The sequence below is a fragment of the Moschus berezovskii genome, chromosome 3 (assembly GCF_049115385.1).
Source record: "Moschus berezovskii isolate FMDL1 chromosome 3, NW_MosBer_1.0, whole genome shotgun sequence".
NCBI classification, from domain to species: Eukaryota; Metazoa; Chordata; class Mammalia; order Artiodactyla; family Moschidae; genus Moschus; species Moschus berezovskii.
This window is the reverse complement of record NC_142462.1, coordinates 42830388-42843101: the sequence shown is the minus strand read 5'-3', so window position 1 is coordinate 42843101 and position 12714 is coordinate 42830388. Positions and strand designations below refer to the sequence as shown.

Sequence of the window (12714 nt, the reverse complement as noted above, 5' to 3'; positions counted from 1 at the left end):
AATGTCTCTGCTTTTTAATATACTATCAAGGTTGGTCATAACTTTCCTTCCAAGGAGCAAGCGTCTTTTAATTTCATGGCTGCAATCAGCATCTGCAGTGATTTTGGAGCCCCCAAAAATAAAGTCTGACACTGTTTCCACTGTTTTCCCATCTATTTCCCATGAGGTGATGGGACCAAATGCCATGATATTTGTTTTCTGAATGTTGAGCTTCAAGCCAACATTTTCACTCTCCTCTTTCACTTTCATCAAGAGGCTTAGTTTGGTTTAATAGTTTCAGCTCTAATTGTGTCTTAAAGACTTGACAGTAAAATAGTAATTGAAGATTCTTTTTTCTCTTTGTAAAGGGGCATAAATTTTAAAAGATGTTTAAATGGTTTTGTTGTACATTTTCAGTTATTAAGTTTCAATTCAGTTCAGTTCAGTCACTCAGTCGTGTCCGACTCTTTGCGACCCCATGAATCACAGCATGCCTGGCCTCCCTGTCCATCACCAACTCCCGGAGTTCACTCAAACTCATGTCCATCGAGTCGGTGATGCCATCCAGCCATCTCATTCTCTGCCGTCCCCTTCTCCTCCTGCCCACAATCCCTCCCAGCATCAGAGTCTTTTCCAGTGAGTCAACTCGTCACAGGAGGTGGCCAAAGTATTGGAGTTTCAGCTTTAGCATCAGGCCTTTCAATGAACACCCCGGATTGATCTCCTTTAGAATGGACTGGTTGGATCTCCTTGCAGTCCAAGGGACTCTCAAGAGTCTTCTCCAACACCACAGTTCAAAAGCATCAATTCTTTGGCCACCCTAGTAAATGAAGCAATTCATACTAAAACGACAAGCTTCCAAGAACTGAGTTTCTGACTAGTGGGTAAATGTTAACACAAAGATATTCAAGCACTGAAAATTTGTTGGACTCCAAAAATCAATATTAATAAATCTTCTAATGTCTATTTACAAAGCAGAATTTTTCCCCAAAATGTTATCTCACTTTTCATGATTCACCTTCAATCCCATAAAGCCTAAAACTTGTTAAAAACAGAAATTATCCTTAGGTCATTATTGGTACTCCACAGGAATTCTAAGATAGTATCATAAAGACTATTTTACTTCTTAAGGAAACATTCAAGCCATAAAAATAAAGTTGTTGAGATTATATTGGCTTATTTTGACATACTGCTGTCAAGAATTTAGGAATCACAAATAGAATTATCTTAAGAATAACAATCTAGGAGATATCTGATTATCTTCCAGACTCTAAACATTTACTTAAAAGGAAAAAAAGATCACTGAAGTTGTGCCAAAATTTAAAAGCAATCATTTTAATTATCATTTATGGTGAAATTTTCTTTTACTTGCTACCTAGTCATTAGAATAAGGTTTCTTTCTTTTATTTTTTTTAATATTCCATTTGATCCCTTGTTGATAAACAATGTGCTGTGCTGTGCTCAGTTGCTCAGTCATGTCTGACTCTTTGCAACCCCATGGACTGTATGTAGTCCGCCAGGCTCCTCTGTCCATGGGGATTCTCCAGGCAAGAATAATGGAGTGGGTTGCCGTGCCCTCCTCCAGTATAAAGCAGCAAAATTTCATTCAATTCAATATAAAAATAAAGCCAAAGAAACAAAATTTCATACATAGAGTTGGCAGAAATATGTTCAAGTAACGTATGTGTTTTTCAGTTATCTTTTGAAGACGTATTTAATGTGACAAATTGAATATGTTTGTGTGTGTATGTGTGTGTGTAGAGAGATACAGAGGGGACAAAACTGTAAGAAAAAAAGAGCTACAGACAGAAAGACTCACAAACACATTTAAATTTAATTTAAATTAAAGGGAAAGAGAGATTTTAATTCTGAGTGGAGATGGAGTATTTCACATGTAGTTTCAAGTATCAGCATGGTTTACACGAAAGCCCAGGAAGTACCTGAGATCTTGAGATTATTTCAGTAGCCCAGGTAGTACACTTTGAGACTGCCTCATGCTCAGACAAAAATCACACCTCATACTGGAAGATACAAAGTCCACAATCTCTATAAAAGGCTCTCTTGATCATTAGGTAATGGGAAAGTTTTAAGGCACGATTATTAATACTCTCACTGCCTTCACTGAATTTATTAACAGTAAAATGACATATTCTCTTGCACTTTGGTGCTTTGCACATGCAGTATCATACCATATTAAAAGCTGCATGTGAAAGGCAAACAAAACACATACCCTATTTCTGAAAGTTGATGCAGTTGTCATTACTCCTTTAGAAAATTACCCATAGACAATTTTCTTTCATTTATCAAGAAGAGGTATACCAGAAGCCAAGATGTTACTTGCATAACTGCCTTATTTCAGTTGTCCTGAAATATTCCCACGGAACACTAGTTCTTAACTAACATTGTATGATGTACCAGACACAGATCTTAAGGCTTTCATTTTGGTGGGAGTACTCTTCCAGACCTTGGAGCCTAGACATGAAGGATCTCAAACATGTACAAAGCTGATCTTTCCATCCATGTGCAAGGCAGACATCAGAAATCAAACAGATCTTTTCTGTGGATCCAGATGAGCCCAAGAATTTTTCTCAACATAATTACCTAGGGTGAAACTACTAATTAAACCACTACAAAATAATTAGGGGTTGCAAATTGGTTTTAATTTGTGTTAATCTTAGAGATCAAGTTGATAACAGAAAACTACGTGGAAAAGAAGTAAATAACTGTATAAAATGTCTCCACTTGAAAATGCTAATTTATGAGTTAATGTTTTAAAACAAGTATGTCTGATAAGTCAGTTTCCATATTCAACAGTTTACTGACTTACCATGTTAGTATGCTTATGTTGTCTTCCGAGTAGTTCATAATTGAAATTGATCACTTCCAAAAGATTCATCTCTGCCTGTTACACTTGAAAGGATCGGATACTAACTTTTAAATAGATATATGTGGTGCTCACTTTGTCAGCACCATGTCAACCTATTCCAGTATTTTTGCCTGGAAAATCCTATGGACAGAGGAGCCTCGATCCATGGGGTTGCTGAGTTGGACATGACTGAGCAGTTTAGCACAGAGGCTCTGCAGTGACTTAAGAATTTTTACTAAGGAAGGAAATTAATCGAGTTGTTCGGAGATGGGAAATAGATGAATACATGTATATGTATGGCTGAGCCCCTTTGTTGTTCACCTGACACTGAAATACTAAAACTGGAAGGACATAGAAAAGATTAGTATGCTACCAGCACAAGGATTACATGTAACTTTGTGAAGGGCTACATACTTCTTGAAAAAATGAGTACAAACAGGTATGTATCTGTTTCTTTCAGATTTACAGAATGTAGATTACTAGTCTGAAGACAGACAATACAACCTATGATCTATTAATCTTATGTTGATTTTATTTGCTTTGTTGTTCAGTCTTAGAGTTGTGTCCGACTCTTTGCAATTCCACAGAAGGCAGCATGCCAGGCTTCCCTCTCTTCCTGTCCTTCACTATCTCCCACAATTTGTTCAAACTCATGTCCATTGAATCAGTGATGCTATACAACTCTCTTATCCCCTGTTACCCCCTTCTCCTCCTGCCCTCAATCTTTCCCAGCACCAGTCCTTCCAATGAATATTTAGGGTTGATCTGCTTTAGGATTGACTGGTTTGATCTCCTTGCTGTTCAAGGGAATCTCAAGAGTCTTTTCCAACACCACAGGTCAAAAGCATAAACTCTTTGGCACTCAGCCTTCTTTATGCTCCAACTCTCACATCCATTCACGACTACTGGAAAAACCATAACTCTGAGGAGATGAACCTTTGTCAGCAAAGTGTTGTCTCTAATTCTAAATATTCTGTCTAGTTTTGTCACAGCTTTTCTTCTAAGGAGAATGTGTCTTTTAATTTTGTGGCTGCGGTCACTGTCCACAATGATTTTGGAGCTCAAGAAAATAAAATCTGCCACTGTTTCTACTTTTCCCCCATCTATTTGCCATGAAGTGATGGAACTGGATGCCATGACATTAGTTTTTGAATGTTCAGTTTTAGGCCAGCTTTTCCACTCTCTTCTTTTACTCTCATCAAGAGGCTCTTTAACTCCTCTTTGCTTTCTGCCATTAGAAGAGTATCATCTGCATATCTGAGGCTGCTGATATTTCTCCCTGCAATCTTGATTCCAGTTTGTGATTCATCCAGCCTTGCATTTAGCATGATGTACTCTGCATACAAGTTAAACAAGCAGGATGAGAATATCCATCTTTGATGAACTCCTTTCCCAATTTTGAACCAATCTGCGTTCCATGTCTGGTTCTAACTGTTGCGTCTTGTCCTGTATACAGGTTTCTCAGGCAGGTAATGTGGTCTGGTTGAGTGATCTGGTATTCCAGACCACTTATTTATTTAAGAATTTTCCACAGTTTGTTGTGATCCACAGTCAAAGGCTTTAGTGTAGTCAATGAAGCAGAAGTAGATGTTTTTCTGGAATTCCCTTGCTTTTTATATGATCCAACAGATGTTGGCAATTTGATCTCTGTTTCTTCTACTTTTTCTAAATCCACCTTGTACATCTGGAAGTTCATGGTTCAGGTACTCCTGAAGCCTAGGTCAAAGGATTTTGAGCATTACCTTGCTAGCATGAGAAATGAGCACAATTGTACACAGTCATAAGCAAACTATATTTGCCTATCTCTTTCCAAAATCCAAAATGATTTGCTTTCTTTTCTGAAGCATATTTACTTCTCTTTGAATACAAATACAAATAGGCAGGAAGAGCTCACAGTAAAATGCTGCAATGTCTCTAATAATTACAGTTTCATTTATAAGCTTTATAACTTATTAAGAGTTATCACTTAGTAAGGTGAAATGTCAGGCACTTTATTTTTAATTATTTAATCCTAGGCAAGTTACAGAAACATTCAAATAATGATAAGGCCTTATAACAACATCCTAAGGAAATGCTAATTATATCTGCTATTTGTTTCATCTTTGGAGAAGCAATTTAATTGACTCAAGTTAGCAAGTGCAAGGTCAGTCAGATGCCCTTTGCCCTAATTTAGAGATGTCAAAATAACTGAATGGAATACGAAGAGGAAGTTACAACTTGTCCATAAAATCTAACTAAAGACAAAATTTCAGTCTTAAAAATTCAAGCGGCCATCTCTGTTAAAGAACAGGAGTCAAGTTTTTGAATGGTTGTAGAAAAGTTGGGAAAATGCTGTTCTAAATGCTGTATGAACAATTGAGGGAGCAGTGACTACTACAGAGTCTGGGTTCCCAGGACATAAGAGAGGTAGGAGACCTAAGCTGAAAGAACAAAGTACTGGAAATAAAGACAGGAGGGCCAGTGGTGGAGCTCACAGAACTCAAACTGGCTAGGGTAGAAACTGTTACAGAAGGGGAAGTTTAAATTCTTAAATTTTGGGTCTAATCTGGGCACACAGCTTTCCTCATAAATTAAGTCTTGGGTAAGAACTGTCTTTCCCTTTCCTTTATAGGACTCAGCTCAAAGCCTGTTTTACCAACACATTTATTTAGTTTTCTTCTACTGCCTACTCCTGAATTCCAATACTCTCATGTTTATCACATCCATCTGCCCCTTTCTTTCTGCAAACAGATTAAGCTTGGGACCTTCGCCTGGCATAAAGAGCAATGAACTGCAGTGGACCCGCAAGACAGGAGTTCAAGTCTCTAATGCACCACTTGTTAGTAGCTCATGCTGTGCTTTCAAATGTTATCTTAGCATTATCTGCAGAATTACCTTTTGTATTATACAAATAAAAGGAAATTTAAGAAATCCACAGATAGGTTGGTAATTTTGAATTTGTGGTGCAATTACAACTGTGGATAGACTCCAAAATTTTGTAAGGAATACAAGTCACAGACTCCATTATCTTCTTCAACAAGTATAAGACTCATTAAAGTTAAGTAACCACTGATACTGAGAAACCAGGGACATCACATTTCCTTTCTACCCTCTTTAGCACCTGGCACAGCTTTGCATATAGAATAAGTACTTGAAAATTATTGAAACGTGATCTACACAGTTTCCTGTAAAATTGGAGACAGAGTAAGAGTTCTTGTCAGAGTTCTGGCAGAGGTCTGAGCAGTCTGACAACATCCTGACAGTCCATTACAGTGAACAGATGGGACCTGCACATCAGCACCCGGGCGGGGGAGCCAGCCCATCTATGAACGAGGCAATTGTTCCACCTCTGATGACTAGACAGCATGTGTTCTGCAAGCAATAGGAGCAGATTAATCACCATGAAACTAAGCAGGGCGCCTTATACAAAACTTAGTTTATTGGGATGTCCACATGGTTTCCAAGGGTTTATATTTTCTTTATTTCAAGTATTAACTAAGAAAAGAGTGGCAATTGTCTTTCATCAATAACTTGATTTTAAATGAGAAGTTATTTATTCTGAGTCTTTCCCCCTAAATAATAGACTTCGAGGGTCACACATTAGATGAGAATGTCTTATTCAGCCATGAAATGAGTTAATGAAATAGAGTCAGAAGGTCACTCTGATTTATAAAAAGCATTTCTGCTTATACTCAATATAAAGCAAGCAAGTACAGGAACCCCATGTATGAGAAACCCTCTTGTTTTAGGTTTCCCTAAGGAAAGGGAAATAAATTCCTTTCATTCTATACAAAAAAGGGTGTTTAAATATTCCACTGAAAATTATTGTAGTTAAAATTATAAACTAATTATTATTTTTCTAATCAAAGTGCTTAAAAACAGAAGCATAGTTTGATAAACTTCAAGTAATCTAATTTTCATAATTACATACCTCGTTTTCATGTTAAATAAGGAAAAAATAATACAAAATTACATTATGGTTGTTAGGAAGAAGAAAAAACTGTCACATTTATAAACATGGAATGACTATGAACAATAAGGTAAAAAAGAAAAGCTTCTTAGAGTGTCTGAGTTCTAGCTTTTAAGGGTTTTATCTTTATCCAATATTTCCTTTTCAATAGTTTTGATTATTTTTTGGTTAAATAACTGAAAGAATCTAAAGTTCATAACTGTGGGGATCTAACTTTAGCAGGTGAAATGAAACTGTCTCAAGTTATTCCATAAAAATATGGAGTCCTCTTAGGTAGGTCATAAAATTTATATTGCTTTGATATATTGCTTTGTCATTTTAAAACCCACAGGAAAAATTCCTTTTGTTCTGCCAGAAACATAGTTAGTGCTTTTTACATTAAAAACAAACATCAACTACCTTGAACATAAAAAATTTTTAAGTATTAAACTGCTTCTGCCTTCAACCCTGTAAATTTAGCTAATAGGTTTCTGTTGGGGCCCGGTTAACAATCTTCACTTTTGATTAGATAATATAGCAATTCTTCGAACATTTTATGTACAGCATTTAATTTTGACACATGTCAGTTTCAAGATAAAATATTTTTAATTAATTAAATAACAAGGGAAAAAGATAAGTACTGTCTTAAAGTGAAATTAAACTATTTGAAGATTAATGTTTAGATTATTTAAAAATGAATCATTGCATGTCCTACACTCTCATTTATTAGCTTCTCAGTCATGGCTTAGCTTTGCTAGAACCCAACGGAAATACTATTGAAAAATATGGGAAACAAGATGTAAAACAGCAAATGTTTTGAATAAGGCTATTACTATCCAAAATGTAAATTCTAATAAGGATACTGACATTCTCCATTATTCCTATAATTCTAGAGTGTATACATCAGGAATGATATACAATGAGCTTGCCTGTTTCATTTGGAGGTAAAGCAACATTCTTAAAGCTCATTTTATGACTTAGTAGAGCAAGATGTTAAAAAGCTGATAAAAAATTGAAAATGACATGTTAGCTCAGGATGCAAAAATCTTCAAAGTAGGTGGCTGAGAATTATATAGAACATCTATGTTCAAGCTGTAAATTAGTTGGATCCTGGAGATTAGAAAGCTTTTTCTTTTCCCTTGAGAAGGATATTTTCTCCGAGATAGTTGTATCATGTGTTTTACAAGCCCAAGAGTGAGGAGTAGATGCCAGGGAATCAGCTTTGATGGCACCTCAAGATGCACTAGGGGCTTCCCAGGTGGCACTAGTGGTACAGAACCCACCAGTCAATGCAGGAGACATAAGAGACACAGGTTCAGTCCTTGTGGCTGGAAGACCCCCTGAAGGAGGAAATGGCAGGCCACCCCAGTATTCTTGCCTGAAGAATCCCATGGACAGAAGAGACTGGCAGGTAACAGTCCATAGGGTCACAAAGAGTTGAACACGACTGAAGATGCACTAGCTGTTAAACACACTGCTGTGGGACACTGTGGATGAATGCATAAAGAATGAGAGAGACTGACAGGTTGCAGCAGAAGCAGAGGCCAGGCTCAGGGGCCATACTGATATCAACCTGAAATTCCAGAATGTGTCCAGGAAAACACACATGACAGTTTTCTAGGGGACAGGTGGGGGCCATGCTCATGCAAAATGGGAGGGCATGAGGTCCCCTTGATCCTATTCAAGACTACAGATCGAAAAGACTTTAGAAGTTAACACTTGATGGAACTGCAACCTGCTGCAGGATAGAGAATCAGGACACACTGGTTAGAGCAGAAATACAGTCACGTGTATCCAGAGAACTGCAAGAGAAGGAACTCCAGAAAGAGGACATTCCAGAAACTCACAATGGTCCTTATGAAAGAAAAGTCACCCTTTAATACCTGACAAGACCAGACAGATGAGAAGTGGGGTCTCTCTAGTGATGGCAAAAGGTACTTCCCTGAACCCCTTTCCTCTCCCCTCCTCCTGAAATGAGACTGGAGGCTCAGATACTGAGTGTAACAGCTCACTTTTAACTGCTGGATAACAATTGTGTACTACCCAAGAGTGACCTGGAAAGTGATGGGCTCTGCTGAAGTCAGACAAGTCCAGGGAGAAAACCGAGTCCCACAGGGTAGATTGAAATGGACTGTGGGAGGTAAAATAAAGTTGCTTATTATTACGCTCCATGAGTTGACATAATGATTGCTGTTAGATTAGCAGGTGAAATAAATAATAACTGTAGTTTCAGAGTAAGCTTGTTTCTCATTGGTCTATTCATCAGCCTCTATAGCCTACTTGAAAAAAAAAAGAGAAAACAAAAGAAAACCAAGAAAAACTACTTCATTAATAGATACAAAAGCAGTACTTGGTTTAATAAATCATTCTCTTTGTGACCTTTTTGCTTACATCCTGATTTAGAGACTAACTCCACCCAAGCATGGTTTCAACTGCTTCCAAAAAATTTTCAGATAGAAGGGTCCCAACAATTCATTAAGTCAAGAAGCCAACTAAATAACATAACCAAAAGGAGTATTGGATTTTTCTTTTTACTGTCAACTATGATTCCATTAAAAAGAAAGAGTGAGAAGAGAGAGTGAGAGACTTTTAGCTTGTATATATTACTGCTAAAGTTTACACAGAGAGAGCTCTGGATTTTACATGAATTATTGCTAGGACTACTTAAGGCTGGCTGAGGTGGAGAATGTTCATTTGTAGTCAAAGTGACAGATACTGTGTAGTTTAGGATAATTTGTTTAGAACCCACAGGTCCTTAAACCATAGAGTACAACTGTCAAACACTTTCATTATTATGATATCTACACTGAACAGGTTTCTCACGCATCACTTATAAATGAATGATAAATGGATATAAATGTCTGTCTGCAGTTGACCACCTTTTTTAAGGACTATACTAAAATTCCTCTGACTCTAGAGATGGGATAGGTTAAGGGTTAGGGCAGGGAAATCTAGTTTAACTGAGGCCACAGGCGGCGCTAATGGTAAAGAACCCAGCTGCCAATGCATATGTTAAGAGAGGAAGGTTTGATTCCTGGGTTGGGAAGACCCCCAGGAAGAGGGCATAGCAACCCACTCTAGTATTCTTGCCTAGAGAACCCCATGGACAGAGGAGCCTGGTGGGCTACAGTCCATAGGATCACAGAGTCTGACATGACTGAAGCAACTTAGCATGCACACATGAGAAATTTACACGTGGAGGGAAGAAATGATTGTTTTCTACCCCATTTCTCAAACATGTTTTTCCCATCCTATGGCTATAGTCTATAGGGTTGCAAAGAGTCAGACATGACAGAAGCAACTTAGCATGCATCACACCACATTCTTAGCACCAATAATAGACACTCGAAGTTTTCTATGAAAAAGATTTAAAAAAACTGACTTAGGTAGAAGGCCAAAAGAAAAATATTATTCAAAGTTCAGTTACTAAAAATTATTCCATGTTTTACTTCTACAAATACGTATAATAGGTTTCAACCCCAAATCATTCAAGCCAAAATTAGTTTAGATATAATTCTGTTAGGTAATATTCCCAAGGATTCTTAAGTCTACTTATTTGATTCGTTAAAAATATGTTTTCTGTACATTAAATATTTAGTGTATAATGTGAAAATCTAGTACTACACAATAATGATATAGTCTTTAATTCTCTGAGTTAAATTGTAATGTATTCCCTACTGACTGTATCACCTGAACAACAGTTAACAAAATTGAAGGGAAAAAACTTACAGGATATCAGCAGATTTGAAAAAAACCTGCAGCAGATTAGATTTTAAAAGCTTAGATTAAATAATCATAGAGAAGTTTTATAGAGGCAAATGAACTCTTACATAAGCAAGAGAAGTATTTGTAAAGGTTAGCAGGTTTTTTCATTTTTTACCATACAGTGTGGAGAAAAATAAATTATTTCAAGGATTTTTACTTGCAGTGAATATTTTCCAAGATATCTCGTGAAAGAAAAATAAATCCTTCCATATAATTTCCTTGTAGAACTAGCTAATCTTTATAACTTCCTCCAAAGAGAAAATATACAGTCTTTGATTATCTGAGAAAACTTTCATGTTTGCCTCAGGAAATCTATGTTAATAATAAGAAAAATTCCCCTAAGAAAGTTATTTTTTTCAGAAAACTTGCTTTCTCCTCCATGTCTGTAAAGTGACCGATTTGTGAACATGTCTTCCATCTAAAGCAGCTGACTGATGTAAGCAAATCGTAGTTTTCCCAACCCTCTTTCAAGTATAAGATTTAGAATTGACACACTTAGGCCAAGGAGATGCAAGGCAGAATTCTTTAAAAGTTTCCTTGCTCCTAATAATGAGACATAGTATGTAATGGTTTTTTATTCCTTTGTATCCCCTTATCTGGATGTGGCCCATGAAACTGCTGCAGCCACCTTTCTACAAACCTAAGGATAATGCCAACACCAGTGATGGCAGACAGAAGACAGAACCGGATAATTCATATCATTGCTAAATAGATGATATTACCTTTTATATAGCCACTCAAAGTCTAGACACTCTTATTCTATAGTTAAATAAGTCTTCTTCTTATTTTTTTTTTTAACCAGCCCAAGTAAGGTGTCTTTTAAGCTGAAAGCACACTAATTGATCAAAGAGTAATATACTGGTCCCACACTCAAAAGAAGATAACAAAATTACCAACTCAAAAAAAAAAAAGAAAGAGGAAACATTATTTAATATTCTTCATGAGTACGACACTGTACAATGTTTAAAGGAGAATCAGAAGTGCATGTAAAATAGTTTCCCCACTCAAGGAGTGTATTATTAAAAGGGGGATATATTTACCCAAATGGATGATAATAGCTTTATCAGATAGGACATTTGACACTGTGTGGATCACAACAAACTTTGAAGAATTCTTAAGGAGCTAGGAATACCAGATCACCCTACCTGCCTCTTGCAAAACCTTTATGCAGGTAAAAAACCAACAGTTAGAACTGGACATGGAACAACAGATTGGTTCAAAATTGGGAAAGGAGTACATCAAGGCTGTATATTGTCACCCTGCCTATCTAAATTATATGCAAAATACATCATGGGACATGCCAGGCTGGATGAAGCATAAGCTGGTTTCAAGATTGCTGGGAGACACATCAATAACCTCATATATGCAGATGACACCATCCTTATGGCAGAAAGTGAAGAGGAACAAAAGAGTCTCTTAATGAAGATGAAAAAGGAGAGTGAAAAAGCTGGCTTAAAACTCAACATTTGAAAAACTAAGATCACGGTATCCGGTCTCATCACTTCATGGCAAATAGATGGGGAAACAATGGAAACAGTGACAGACTTCATTTTCTTGGACTGCAAAACCACTATAGATGGCGACTACAATCATAAAATTAAAAGATGCTTGCTCCTTGGAAGAAAAGCTATGACAAACCTAGTCAGTGTATTAAAAACAGAGACATCACTTTGCTGACAAACCTCTGTATAGTCAAGGCTGTGGTTTTTCCAGTAGTCATGTATAGATGGGAGAGCTGGAACATAAAGAAGGCTAAGCACCAAAGAAGGGATGCTTTTTGAACTGTGTGTGTTGTTGGAGAAGACTCTTGAGAGTTGCTTGGACTGCAAGGAGATTAAACCAGTCAATCCTTAAGGAAATCAGTCCTGAAACATGATTGGAAGGACTGATGCTGAAGCTCTAATATTTGGCCACCTGATGCAAAGAGCATTAGAAAAGACCCTGATGCTGGGAAAGTTTGCAGGGAGGAGGAGAAGAGGATGACAGAGGATGAGATGGTTGGATGGCATCACCAACTCACTGGACATGAATTTGTGGAAGCCCCAGGAGATGGTGAAGGACAGGGAAGCCTGCCATGCTGCAGTCCATGAGGCTGCAAAGAGTTGGACATGATTGAGCAACTGAACAACAACAGATATGTAAATGTTCTAGTAAACAAAAAGATAGTTGTGTCTCC

At 37.1% G+C, this 12714-nt stretch overlaps 1 protein-coding gene and 1 non-coding gene across 2 annotated transcripts in view; one reads left to right on the top strand and one right to left on the bottom strand.

Annotated features, from left to right (window-relative positions):
* The window catches only part of SEMA3D (semaphorin 3D), a 207363-nt gene that overhangs the window by 110452 nt on the left and 84197 nt on the right, over positions 1-12714 (bottom strand). The gene's annotated exons all lie outside the window — the stretch shown is intronic.
* LOC129552894 (U6 spliceosomal RNA) lies at positions 3159-3263 on the top strand. The gene has a single exon (XR_008685373.1). It is a non-coding gene; the product is annotated as a U6 spliceosomal RNA (small nuclear RNA).